The sequence below is a fragment of the Ursus americanus genome, chromosome 6 (assembly GCF_024610735.1).
Source record: "Ursus americanus isolate L20-20 chromosome 6, mUrsAme1.1.p, whole genome shotgun sequence".
Classification (NCBI taxonomy): Eukaryota; Metazoa; Chordata; class Mammalia; order Carnivora; family Ursidae; genus Ursus; species Ursus americanus.
Window position 1 is genome coordinate 6,471,210 of NC_142132.1, and position 13,336 is coordinate 6,484,545.

At 43.5% G+C, this 13,336-nt stretch overlaps 2 protein-coding genes across 10 annotated transcripts in view; one reads left to right on the forward strand and one right to left on the reverse strand.

Annotated features, from left to right (window-relative positions):
- Positions 1–11,458, reverse strand: part of FANK1 (fibronectin type III and ankyrin repeat domains 1) — a 112,766-nt gene extending 101,308 nt beyond the window's left edge. For 6 of the 8 annotated variants that reach the window (XM_087862575.1, XM_087862574.1, XM_045809524.2 and 3 more), the window contains exon 1: positions 11,409–11,458. The gene's annotated coding sequence lies outside the window, so the exon portion shown is untranslated. The other 2 variants (XM_087862576.1, XM_045809526.2) reach the window with 2 other exon arrangements.
- Positions 6,299–13,336, forward strand: part of DHX32 (DEAH-box helicase 32 (putative)) — a 55,112-nt gene continuing 48,074 nt past the window's right edge. The window contains exon 1 of one of the 2 annotated variants that reach the window (XM_045809517.2): positions 6,299–6,361. The gene's annotated coding sequence lies outside the window, so the exon portion shown is untranslated. Of the gene's footprint in view, positions 6,362–11,560; positions 11,892–13,336 lie in introns of those variants that run through there. The other variant, XM_045809516.2, reaches the window with a different exon arrangement.

A 13,336-nucleotide genomic window follows, 5' to 3' on the forward strand; every position in this document is an offset into this window, starting at 1 on the left:
ATGGATCGGACCGCTAACTCAATGAAAAGTCAGGCCCTGCTTGTGACAGCTTCGGAGGAGATGGACTAATGAGGAACAGCCCTGCCTCTCACAGACCAGAGAGACAAGTAGAAGAACCTCCGGACACAGCATGGAGCTGTTGTGTTTTTACACGATCACCTTGTTTGGCAAAGGTCTGACATTGCCCCCGATCTTTTCAGCTTTCCCTCCGCATGAGCTGTCGTGGACACACCTCCCTTCCATCCTTCCACCATGGAGGGGACATCCGACACAGCTGCTTTAATAAGAGTCCTTCCCCTGAATTTTAGAATTAGAATTAAGAAAGTTCAGTCTCTCCTTGAGTGGTTGGGAGTGACGACATATGGTTGGGAGCTGGAGAAGTATGTGGGCAGAGTAGAGGAAGCCCGTCAACAGGGAGAGAACAGAGCATCGCCACGCGAGCAGTCTCTCTGAGCAGATTCAGGAAGGCTCAAGCGACACCTCTAGCTAACTTGAAGATTATCCTGGACACGTTCTAAACCAAATGAACAGAATAGTAAAGAGTGCAGGCTATTTTCCCCTGGAGAAATGATTCCATGAGTTATCTTTGGTCTCATTTTATTTTTGACATTATAATTTACTCAAAAGTGCTTTCTAAGCAATGTACATAAAGTAGTTATAAAAGTTTCTTTTAATCTTCAAGGAATTAGTACAAAAATATCTACTGAAGTTTCAGGTTATCTTTATTAACTAGGATATACACAATCTGATCAAAAACTGTAAGACACAGATATTATGTATAAAATTTATTCATTTGTTTACTTACTAACTACATATTGTATTGTTAAAACAAAGGCAAATGCTGTTGGATTATTAAATTAAATATTTTATATATGTTTTCAGATGTTTAAAAAAGCCAGAATGCTATGAAAGTTGCTAGTTCTTTTGAATTAAGGGCCTTTAAGGGTCTTCTATTGAAATGTTAATTGTCAATTTCTGCTTCCAGCAGGTATCACACTAATACTCCACAAAAACAACAACAAAAACAAAACAAAGAGGAAAACAACCAAGGCTTAAGGGTCCAAGATCTTAGAGAAAAGGGAGCACAGACATTAAGCCCAATGAGACCTGCTGAGAAACGTGCTAACCACAGATGAGCAGAGGTTTTGGTAGTGTCACCGTACTGGGGATCAAAATGCAATGTTAGTCCTGCTGAAAGAGAAGGGCAGGGCGTCTGGTGTGCTCAGTTAAGCATCAGACTCTTAATTTCAGATCAGATCATGATCTCAGGGTCATGGGATCGAGCCCTGCATTGGGCTCCACGCTCAGCATGAAGTCTGTTTGAGACTCTCTCTCCCTCTGTCCCTGCCGACCCTGCCCCCCCCCCGCCCCCTGCCACTTGTGCTCTCTCAAAAAAAAAAAAAAAAAAAAAAGGAAGGAAGGAAGGAAGGAAGGGGCACTAGCAAAGACCCCAAGTTTTCAGCTATGATCCCTGAAATAGCTACATCCTAAGAATAAAAGCAAACTGAAAATAGACCACCCTCAGCTAAATTAAGGTGATTTGTTTGTACCTAATTGCCAACCAAAAGTAAATAAAATCCTCTATGGATAATATTTACCAAAACCCCTATGATTTTCACAAAGAATGTCGAGCATCCAATAAAAAATTACCAGGAATGCCAGGATATGTGATCAAATGACCAAAAAACAGAAAAGAGAGACAAATCTGTAAGTGATTCAGGTGTTGGAACGATCAGATATGAACTTTAAAGTAACTGGCAATATTATGAGACTCAGGCTTTGAAATAACAAATAGTCATCTGTCCCTTGATCTGGGTGCTAGTTATGGGTGTGCTTACTTTGAGTTAATTCATCAACCTGTATATTTAATACTATGTACTTTCTGGGGCATATGTCATACTTTAATATAACTCTACCAAAAAAACTTGTGGAATGCAGTTAAAACTGGGCTTAGAAGGAAATTCATAGTCGTCTTTTAAAAAGATTTTATTTATTGATTTGTCAGAGAGAGAGGGAACAGGAGTAGGGGGAGCGGTAGGCAGAGGGAGAAGCAGGCTCTCCACTGAGCAGGGAGCCCGATGCGGAACTCGATCCCAGGACCCTGGGATCATGACCTGAGCTGAAGGCAGACGCTTAACCGACTGAGGCACGCAGGCATCCCAGAAATTCATAGTCTTGAATGCACATATGTGAAAAAGTAGGCTGAAAAAGAACTATGTTATTATCTATCTCAAAGACTTTTTTAAAAAGATTTTATTCATTTATCTGAGAGAGAAAGAGCGAGCACAAGCAGGGGGAGAAGCACGGGTAGCAGCAGAGGGAGAGGGACAAGCAGACTCTCCACTGAGTTGGGAGCCTGACATGGGGCTCTATTCCAGGACCCTGGGATCATGACCTGAGCAGAAAGCAGATGCTTAACCGAAAGCCACCCAGGCGCCCCTCTCAAAGACTTTAAAAAAAAAAAAAAAACACAGAAAACTTAAAAGATGGAAACAGAAGATAAAAGCAGAAATCAGTGAAATAGAAAACAAATGCATAATGGAGAAAATAAAAAAATCCAAAAACTGGTTCTTTGAATGATACCATGAGCAAGTGCTGTAATGTCTAGCCTGCAACAATTCTCACCTGCTATTCACGCCCTTGCATAGCCCTCACAGGCTCCCTTCTCGTGAATAGGGCTGGCCTGTGTTATTAAGGCAAATGACAGAGTGTGACATCCAAGGCCAAATTATAAAAGACACTGCAGCTTCTACCCTTCTTTCTCTGAGATCAATCACTCTGGGTAAAACCGATTACTAAGTTGTAAGGACACGCAAGCAACCCTATAGATAAATTAATATGCTGAGTTATGAGGTCTCCTACTAACATCCAGTACCAAACTTGCCACCATTTTGAGTGCGCCATCTTGAAATCAGATCCTCCAGCCTCAGTCAAGCCTTTAGGTGACTGAAGCTCTGGCCAACGTGTTGACTACAACCAAAAACAAAACCACTAGCTAAATTATTCCTGAAATCTTGACCCACAGAAACTATATGAAGCAACGTATTTGTTTTCTCTTGCTGCATAACAAACGACCACAAATGAACATTTTAAGAAAACACATACTGTAACACTCACAGTGGTTCTGCTTTTCTAATTAAACCCTAATTGATAGAAATATCAATACAGAATCAGATCCACAGAACAGATTCTTGAGGACGAGTTTTCTGAATTGCTACTGAGTTATCTGGAACTGTTTCTCCAGTCTGATTAAAGATATTACTGACCCCCAGTGGTAAAAGGGACACTGCTAGCCCATTGCTTACAGTGGCAAAAACTTACTTAAAATATAAACTAGATCCCTATCATCAAAACCTATACAAGGCAAGGAATGACCACTCATTGCTGTCTTAGAACTCTTTAGTAAAAGTAAGTAGTATAATAGGGTTGGTAGTAGGTTGCTTCCAAGTGCTCCGGAGAGCTTAAGAAAACAATGAGCTCATGGCTTCCCACCCTCACCCCCAGCTTTATTAAGATATAATTGACACATTGTGTAGATTTAAGGTGTACAGCCTAATGATCTGATACACTTACGTACTGCAAAATGATTACAACAGGTTGGTTAACACCTGTATCGTTTCACATAATTAACTTTTTTTACATGAACGGTGAGAACATTTAAGATTTATCCTCTTAGCAACTTTCAAATATGAGATACTGTATTGTTGACTGTAGTCACCATGTACATTAGATCCCCAGAACTCATCTTCTCAAAGTTTGTTTTCTCTGACGTTTCCCCATTTCCCTCAACACCCAGCCCCTGGCAGCCACCATTCCACTTACTGTTTCTGTAAGTTCCACTTGTTTAGATTCCACATAGAAGAGAGTGCATAATCACACAGTGTTTGTCTTTCTCTCTTTGGCTTATTTCACTTAGCATAATGTCCTCAAGCGTACATCCAATTTGCCACAAAGGGTAAGATTTCCTTCTTTCTCATGGCTGAATAATATTCCATTATATATATATATATATATATATATATATATATATATATAAACAGGTATATTATATATAGGTATGTTATATGTTATATAGATATATATATAGGTTATATATACATTATATCTATGTCTCTATCTATCTATCTATTTATCTATCTATATCTCGGCTATTGTGAATAATGCTGCAATGAGAGAGTGCAGATATCTCTTCAAGATCTTGATTTCATTTCCTTTAGATATATACCCCAAAGTGAGACTGGTGGATCATATGGTAGTCTTATTTTTTAATTTTTAGAGGAAACTCCATACTGTTTTCTATAGCAGCTGTACTAATTTACATTCCCACTGACAGTGCACCAGGATCCCCTTTCCTCCACACCCTTGCCAACTCTTGTTATCTCTTATCACTTTGATAATAGCCATTCTACCAGGTCTGACGTGTTAGCTCACTGGGGTTTTGATCTGCGTTTCCCTGATGATTATGATATTAAGCATCTTTTTGTGTGCCTTTGGCCACTCATACACAGGTTTCCCCAGCTATCTGGATGTAGACTATTCCTATGAAAACTTTCACAAGCTGAAATGGTGTAGAGAAGCAGCAATTACCATTAATTTACACGGAGAACTTTTTTTCAGCATTCTCAGATCCAAAAAATAAACTCTCTTAGGCTTTTCTGGTACCTAAGGACACATCTTGCTAACAGATGCACAAAATAAATCAAGACGAGACACAGATGCTCACAGACTGCTCAGAGCTCTGGCAGCTGGATGCAGAGATGCTGAGTGTGGTTCCCGAGTACGGCGCTTGGGGGCGCCACTCTCCCTGCTTGGGGTACACACTACCTCTCTAAGGGCTCGCTGCAAAACCATTGAACGCTTTTTTTTTTTTTTTAAGATTTTATTTCATTTATTTGAGAGAGAGAGAGGACGCAGGGGGAGGAGCAGAGGGACAAGCAGACCCCCACTGAGCATGGAGCCCAACACAGGGCTTGATTTCAAGACCCCAAGATGGTGACTTGAGCCAAAACCAAGAGTTGGGGGCTTAACAGACTGAGCCACCCAGGCGCCCCAGCTCTATTTTTGATTAGAAAAAACAGGTACTAATATAGGTCTGTCATAAAAGCCAAGTGGGGTAATGTAAACTTTTGAAAAGCAAGGTATATCTGTGACTTCTTTGGGAAAATGTCTGTTCAGGTCCTCTGCCTGGTTTTAATTAGATGATGATAATGATGATGAGGAGGATTGCTATTGAGTAGTATGAGTTCCTTATATATTTTGGATATTAACCCCTTTTCAGATAGATGGTTTGTAAATATTTTGTCATCTGTAGTTTGCCTTTTTATTTTCTTTCACTGTACAGAAGCTTTCTAGTTTGATGTAGTCCCACTTGTTGATTTTGCTTTTGTTACTTGTGTTTTTAGTGTCATATCCAAGAAACTGTGGCCAAAACCAATGTTAAGGAGCTTTTATCCTATGTTTTTCTTCCAGGGGTTTTAAATTTTCAGATCTTATGTTTAAACTCTTAATCCATTTCAAGTTAACTTTTAATGGGAGAGTTGAACAGATAAACATATAGATAGATAGATAGATAGATAGATAGATAGATAGATAGATAGATAGATTACAACGTGTTAGAATAATAAACTATTAATAAAATTCAAACATTACCTTGGAGGGAGAAAGTAACTCTGATTTGGGTTGGGGCATGGTAAACACGCAAAGTTCCTATGAGACAGTGATGTCCAAACTTGTTTTAAAGGATAGACAGGTGGATAGACAGTGAGTGCATTCTGGACCGAGACACGGAGGCAGGAGAGTCTGAGGACAAGAGAACACTCCCAAGAAGGTAAGGCCAGAGAACGGTCCCTGACAACCTGGAAGGAGGAAGGGCACAGCTAAAGGAGCTGGCACCTAAGATCTAAGAGAAAGGAATGCCTCTTCCCTTCTTTCTGCCTCGCAGGAGAGAACTCAGGCTGGAGAATCCCAAAGATAAGCATCTTTGCCCCAGGCTTGCCAGCCAGCCCTGTGAGCACAGAAATGCAGGAACAGTTCTTGCGCTGTGAGTTGTTTACTTGTTAACGAGTTCACACCGCCTTCTGTACTTACTGAGTCATTCAGGCCAGTCTTGGATGCTGCTGGTATGCACAGACCCCTCCTTTAATCTGGTTGGCTAGCTCAGCTCCTGGGGGTGACTGGGCAGATCCTCCAGAGAAGGCAGGTCATAACAGGGCTTCCTTTTCCCATCAAGAGGTAAAATCCAAGTTACCAGGAATACACTTGGTCTAGGAATAATGCTGAGGTGACCGTGAGCTTCTGGTGAGACACAGCGGCAACCATCGAGTCCTGTTGCCCCTTTGTGGGGTGGGCGGAGCATCCGGAGGTCAGCATTGCAATGAATTTTAGTATTGTGATGGGGATTTAAAACTACCTGTTTAAAAGATGTTGCTTTGAATTTAAGTTTTGAACTTGATTCATATAAGCATTTATTTCTTAATGGTACTATTTCAATTATAGCCTAATTGATAGAATTAATATTCTTTAGGGGCTAAGACTACTTGAGAAAAAACTGTGAAACAGATTTTTAAAAACATTCTTGGGCTTACATAATTACTCTTAAACTCTTGCCAGTCTCTCAGGGAACTAACGTGGAAGTATCCCATGGCGGTGCAGAGATTTTACTGGAGCTATGACCTGGTGAGCCTTTGGTCTCAAAAATAAGACTACTTGCCTACTTCCTTAGTTTTATTGGATAAAATGAGATTCTTAAAACATCTCATTTAGGCTAGTAAAAAGCAATGCCATGTTTGCAATCCCGCTAACAGGTGTAAGCACCTGAGTTCAATGAACTTGACCTGAAGCATCCTCCACAAGAGACACTTCAGATTTCACTGGAGCGCAGCCCTTCCTGTTGTAGAATGAAATGACTTTTGGGTTCAAGGACACCACATTCTTAAGGAAATAACATTAGATGAGGCATTCAGCCGTTAACAGTGGTGCCATCCACTCAGTAAATGCTTGTGCAGGGCTTACTTCACGTCAGGCACTAGGGGCTAGAAGGGCATTCAGGGCCCTTTTCCACAACACTACAATCTGGTGGCAAAAACAGATTTTATTAAATAACAAAAGTTTGAGTTGTGATCATCGCTAGGAAGAGAAAAATGCAGGTCTGAATAACGTGAGGAAGGGGGGGGGGCACTACCTACTTTAGGGTCCAAGGGAAGGATTCAGTGAGCAGGGGACGTTAAAGCTAAGACCAGAGGATACTGAGTCAGATCCGTCGGAACAAGAGGGAAAAAGCTGGTGCAAAGACTCACTGTCCTTAACGAGCTTGATATGTTTAAGGGACTAAAAGACCCATACACTTGGGACGCCTGGGTGGCTCAGTTGCTTAAGGGTCTGTCTTCAGCTCAAGTCATGATCTCAGGGTCCTGGGATGGAGCCCAAGTTGGACTCTCTGCTCAGCAGGGAGTCGGCTTCTCCCACTCTCTCTGATCCTCCTCCCTGTTTGTGCTCTGTCTCAAATAAATAAATAAAATCTAAAAAAAAAAAAAAAGACCCATACACTTGAAGCATAATTATCTAAGATCACATACCTGATAAGTTTGAAGAGGCAACTAGATCATTATAAGAACTCTGGAGGGCTTTTGGCAGAAGAGTAACATGATGTAATATGTTATTTTGAAAAGGTCACTATGGCTTCCAGGTGGAGCACAGATGAGGCAGGGGCGCGGAAATCAGCAGAAATCAGCAGAGCATTCAATCATGGCTTGAGCAAGATGGTGGCTTGGAGTCTGTGTGATGACAGTAGGAAGAGGAAGGTGCACATTCGGGGAATTATTTGAAGGTGGAATAAACAGGCATGCCGGTGGGTGGGGTGGTGCAAAGGGCAGGGAATGGCAGAGAGGAGGGAAGGATGACTCTTTGATTTCTAGCTGGAATAACCGGGGAGATGGTGTAATCCTATCAAAGATGGGAAAACTAGTAGAAAAACAGGTTTGGACAAAGGCTTCAGCCCTTTAAGTGAACGCCTCACTCTCTTAGTCATTGGAATAACTTAGATCCCCAGTTAGCATCTCTTTCTAAGGGCAGGTGTGTAGCAGTCAATGGTTGCCTGGCCTAAACTAGATCTAGATTTTTTATAGAGAGAGTAGGCAGCAATAGGGTTCTAAGTGGGAGCTGGGGGCTTCTCTTGATGTTACATTTGATAAACACACACACAATTTTATATCCAGATTGTGTTTGCTTAGCGTGATTTGGTGGGCTAGGAAAGATCATGAGAGAGAGGGTAAAGGCCCCCAAAGCTACCCCTTGCCATTGTCATTCACTAAAAAATTAGGGAAGAGACAGTACTGTTGAACTTAAATATTTTCTAAAACCAAAACCAGAAGAAGAAGAAGAAGAAGAAGAAGAAGAAGAAGAAGAAGAAGAAGAAGAGGAAGAAGAAGAAGAAGAAGAAGAAGAAGAAGAATTTGATGTATATTTTCCATGGTATTTCATACATGGGTTATCCTTCCAATAGTGCAGTTAGTTTAGGAAGAAAATAATTAAAGATTTACATGTCTAAGCCGAGAGCCCAAAACCACTCTGAACAGCTCAAGGTTGTGAACTTACTTAATTTGCCTTTTCCCTCGGGAGTCATTTCTTGGCTCATTGATTTATTATTATTCTGTAAAATAGTGGAAGCCCCTGTTTTCCTCTGCCTATAACCAGAGTATGATCCCACTGTGGGTCTGAAGAGTTTATGTTTATTGGATTTTAATGACTCCATTAATAAAGGTCATTCCTAAAAGTAATAGAAACCTAAGTGTGTGGAAACAGAATGAATAAGACTGACTCTAGCTGTTCCTTGGTGTTTTCCTTGGGTATTTGTCTAATCCTTAAAGCAATTAAGAAGGATCCTTCCTTTCAATCAATTCACTGATGCTGTGTGCAACTACAGTTGTAAAATGTTCTTTGAAACCCGTCACTGACAAAAGGTGCCATGGAAACACCAGGCTTACGATGTGTTAGATAATATTGGCATCACAATATATCGTTAATATAATGATAACAGTAGTTACAGATAATTATAATACTTGTTAATCCCATATCTATAGTGCTCTCCAAAATTTTTGAGAGAATGAAATAATGTGAGTTTCAGGTAAAATCTGAATTTTGAAGGTTGGATATGAATTTTAAAGTTAAAAGGGACCTTAAAAATCACTTAATGGTGTCCTTTAAATATTTACCAACTGTGAATGATTTAGTAAATATTTATCCAAAATGGTGCTTATTGGACTGTGAAAGAATTTCCCGGGGCACCTGGCTGGCTCAGTTGGTAGACCATGAGACTCTTGATCTTGGGGGTGTGAGTTGGAGCCCCACATTGGACATAGAGATACTTAAAAATAAAATCTTAAAAAATTTTTTTTCTAAAATAACTGGTGATTGTTTGGATTACCTGAAATTAAATTGATAAAAGCACTTAAGACTATGCGGAGAGGAATAACTGTACAGTTGTCCCCTAGGCATGGATTATTGAAAAATTTCCACCTCAAAACCCAGTGCAATGGGATATATACATATAATTCATATACATAATTTTTTTTTTTTTTTAGAGAGGGAGCAGGGAGGGGAGGAGCAGAGGGAGAGAGAGAATCTTAAGCAGAATTCACGCCCAGAGTGGAGCCCATTGTGGGGCTCGATCTCACAATCCTGAGATGATGACCTGAGCCAAAATCAAGAGTTGGACGATTAACTGACTGAACCACCCAGATGCCCCGTAATACATTTCTTACATGGTTTTATAAAGCCTTCATGATCTGGCTCTTGTTGACTTTTCCAGACTTGTCTATTTTCTACCCGTCTCTACCCCCAAGTCTTCTTAGCTACAACTTTAATAATTTTCCTACTTTGGGGCTCAAACCCACTGTTCTTCAGGTCTCAGGGCCTGTGAACCAGGGGTTCCCTCTGCCTGGAACCTGTTTCCCTTATCTTTGCTGGGTCATTCTGCAGGCCTCCTATTACTTCCTCCCAGAAGCCTTCTGTCCATCTCCTCTCTCCCAATCTCAGACCTGAGGGAGGTATGGGCTGTTCTTGGGCAATTCTCTGCAGGGTTTTCCTGGGATGGCCCAGACTAACACTACCCTATTCATTGTGCCACCCCAATCTCTACAGCAGTGTCTGGCACACAGTAGAGACTATGAATGAGTGAGTGGATAAAGACAGTGAGCACTGAATTCATTGAAATTTATACTTAACACATTTAAACAATAACAAATCTGAAGGAATAAAGTTGCTGTTTCTAAAAGATGTATTTCACCTCATTCTTCCGTTAACAGAGAACATACACAGCCCAGCATCAGTTCGACACAAGACAAAAATTTTAATATTGTTGTATGTTCAGTTTCTTTCAACAAGTTTGATAAGATGTAGAATCCAGAGAGTTATAAATGCAAATGGCAGGATAGTGTATAAATTCAACTCGAGCAACTATAACTCACAACTTGTAAGTTTTTCATCAGCAAATGAGTTAAAGGAAAAAAACCTTTAAAGCCTTCTTGCCCAAAACTAACGACCTTTTAAAATGCCAGCATTTCCCCCAGAGAATGGATTTGATCTGAGTACTTCCATTGCTCAAATTGTCCAAGAAAAGCCGACTTGGTTTTGAGAGTCAAACTGCATCCTTCTATAAAGGGTTAAGGTCTTCTAAATCTCCATAGAAAACACTGTTCTCATTTTAAGAACAAAAGGAGCAATAAGACATTAGCTTGGAAAAGAAGGGACAGGGCGCTACAGCCCTAGAGAGGTTTGAGAGCCGGGGAGCCCAGTTAAGTTAGAGCTCGTATTTGATCTCTTAACTCCAGACTTCCCACGTTTTGCCAAACAACGTGGGAAACAGGGAAATGATTTTTTTTTTTTTGGTAGTGTCCTAGCTCGTACAACCTCTAGAAATGAATCAAATACGCTTGGACAAAGCTCAATTTTTTTTTCTCCTTTATATCACAGACTGTGGAGTGGGGGTTGGACGGGGTCTCTCTCAGAAATGCAAGACCCAGCCTCGTAGCTTGTTCAGTTGCTGACGTTTTAGAAGCAGGATGGCTCTTCACAATGAATGAACCAAACTAAAACGACAATAATGAGAGTGATAGTAATAATACACGGATTTGCTTGGAGTAATTTCAGGAAAGAACACAGCGGGGGCGCTGCCTCCTCCTGTCCACACTCCCGAGCTCTCGCGCCCCTCCGGCTCCCAGCGGACTCCCTCGGCGCTCGTGACCCAACCGGACGCACAGGGCAGGTTAGGCCCCTCTCCTCCCTCCAGGAGAGAAAAGAACGAGTGGGAGAACCGTGTTTCCGTGTCATAAGTGTTAAAGCCCGCGGACCGCGCGCGGGGCGCCCACCCTCGTTCCCGGGAGGCCCCGGCCCGCCCGGCCCGGCCCCCTTACTGTGGGGCTCCATGGTCAGCTGCTCCCGGGCCCCCAAGGGCCGAGCCCGCGGCGCCGCCGCCGCCGCCGCCCCTCCTAACGCCTCTGGTCCGCGGCAGGCGTCGCTCGGGTTGCCTTGACAACCCGGAGCGCGGGGAGGAGGGGCCAGAAGGACGGCGAGAGGGAGGGACCAAAAGCCGCGAAGAAACGCGGGCGACCGTGAGGGCCCGCGCGTCGCCGGGGGCACCGAGCGAGGGTGGCGGCCCGGTCGTCGGCTGAAGACTCTGCCCCTAAGGCCCGGTCGGGCGGTCGCGCCCTCCCCGGCAGCCCTCGCGCCCCCGGCGGGCCCTGTGCTCGGGCCTTCGGGGCGGGGACCCCCCCAGTCGCCGTCCCGAGGCGTCCGTCGGTCCGTCAGTCCGTGCGTCCGGCGAGCTCGGCCTGCCCGGCGGGGAAGGGCGGCCGGGCCCGGGCCTCCCTCCGCGGACTCGGGAGCCGCCGCTGCAGGTAAAGTCCGGCCGGGCGGCGGGAGGGGCGGGTGGGCGGCCGCGGCGCACCTGTTGCGGCCGCCCCGGCTCGGCGCGCCCCCGCAGCCTCGGGGGAGGGCCCCCCTGCCCGCCAGTTGACCCCGGACGACCCCACCCCGACTCCCGAAACGGCCGGGGCGGAGGCCGCCTCCCCGCCTCTACCTCCCGGAGTCCGCGTGTCAGCGGCAGGAGCGACCCATTGCACGCCGGCCCTCCTAGCGGGGCGATCCCTCGGCAGCCGGGGCGTCGGCCAGGCCCGGGGAGGGTGGTCACTCGTGCCGCATTTATGGAAAGCATAAAGCAAACGAGAGAGCCTCTTCTGTCGTCGGCGGCAGTGGGCCAAATGTGTGTTGAATCCTGAAACCCAGGAGAATTCCGTTGCCCCACATTGCACTGTCATCCCGAGTATCCCATTTCAGGCAGTGGGCCTGGGTTGGATCTTTCCGGTTGGATTGGGGGTTTTTGTGTGTTTTGTTTATTTCCATCCTCCCCGTTTTCAGTTGAGCCATGGAGTCAGCCCACATATTTTGTACCAAAACTTTGTAGGGCGGTTAAACGAATGTAACATTATCCCACACAATAGTATCATAATAATTGTGTTTTGAAATACTGGTGCCTGTTGTGCTTTAAGGAAGCTTTGAGGATCACAAGAGATTGTGCCTGGTAGGTTGTAAAAAGGCCAACAATCAGGACACAGTCAGAGATTAAGAAAAACGAGCCTTAAGGAGGAAAGAAAAATGGAGGAGAGAGAAGAAAAAGATTGAGAAGGAAAGAGCAGGCGGGTGGAAACTGCATGATTGATTTACGACTCATGTCTGGAGATTATAGCCCCTCTAGCAGTTCCTCCCGCTGCTCTGGACAGCACTTGAGGGAAATGAAGAGAAGAGCCCTTTTTGGGTCATGTAAGCGATTACTCATTCTTTGCCTCTAGAGAGATTTCCACTCCATAGATGACAAGGACACCAAGGAAAATTACTTTCCTCTTAGAAAGAGAATCGTTCAGAGGTTAATTGAACCTGAGAAGCATATATTCTGTGATGGAAATGGACATTTATTATGTTCCACCAAACTGGGCTTCCCTTCTCAGACTGTATAGAGCCTTTTTCAGATTAATTGTCAAAGCAAGAAGGTTTATGTGTGGATATTGACAAGCAGTGTGATATATACTGAACCCCTAATTCATAAGCTAAAATATTGAAGTAATAAATTCATGTTGGAAAGTAAACACTTCATGGCACCTTAATTACCTGTTCCTGAAACTTAGGGACAGGGGGTGCATTTTTAGACAGCATCTAAGATCACCAGCACTTCTGTAGAACAGTGTTTTCAAACTCGAGTTTTCGTGTCATTAGCAAAATCATGAATTGGTCTTTCCATCCAAGAAACATAGTGGTGCTCATTAGTAATATCACAATCAAAGTGACA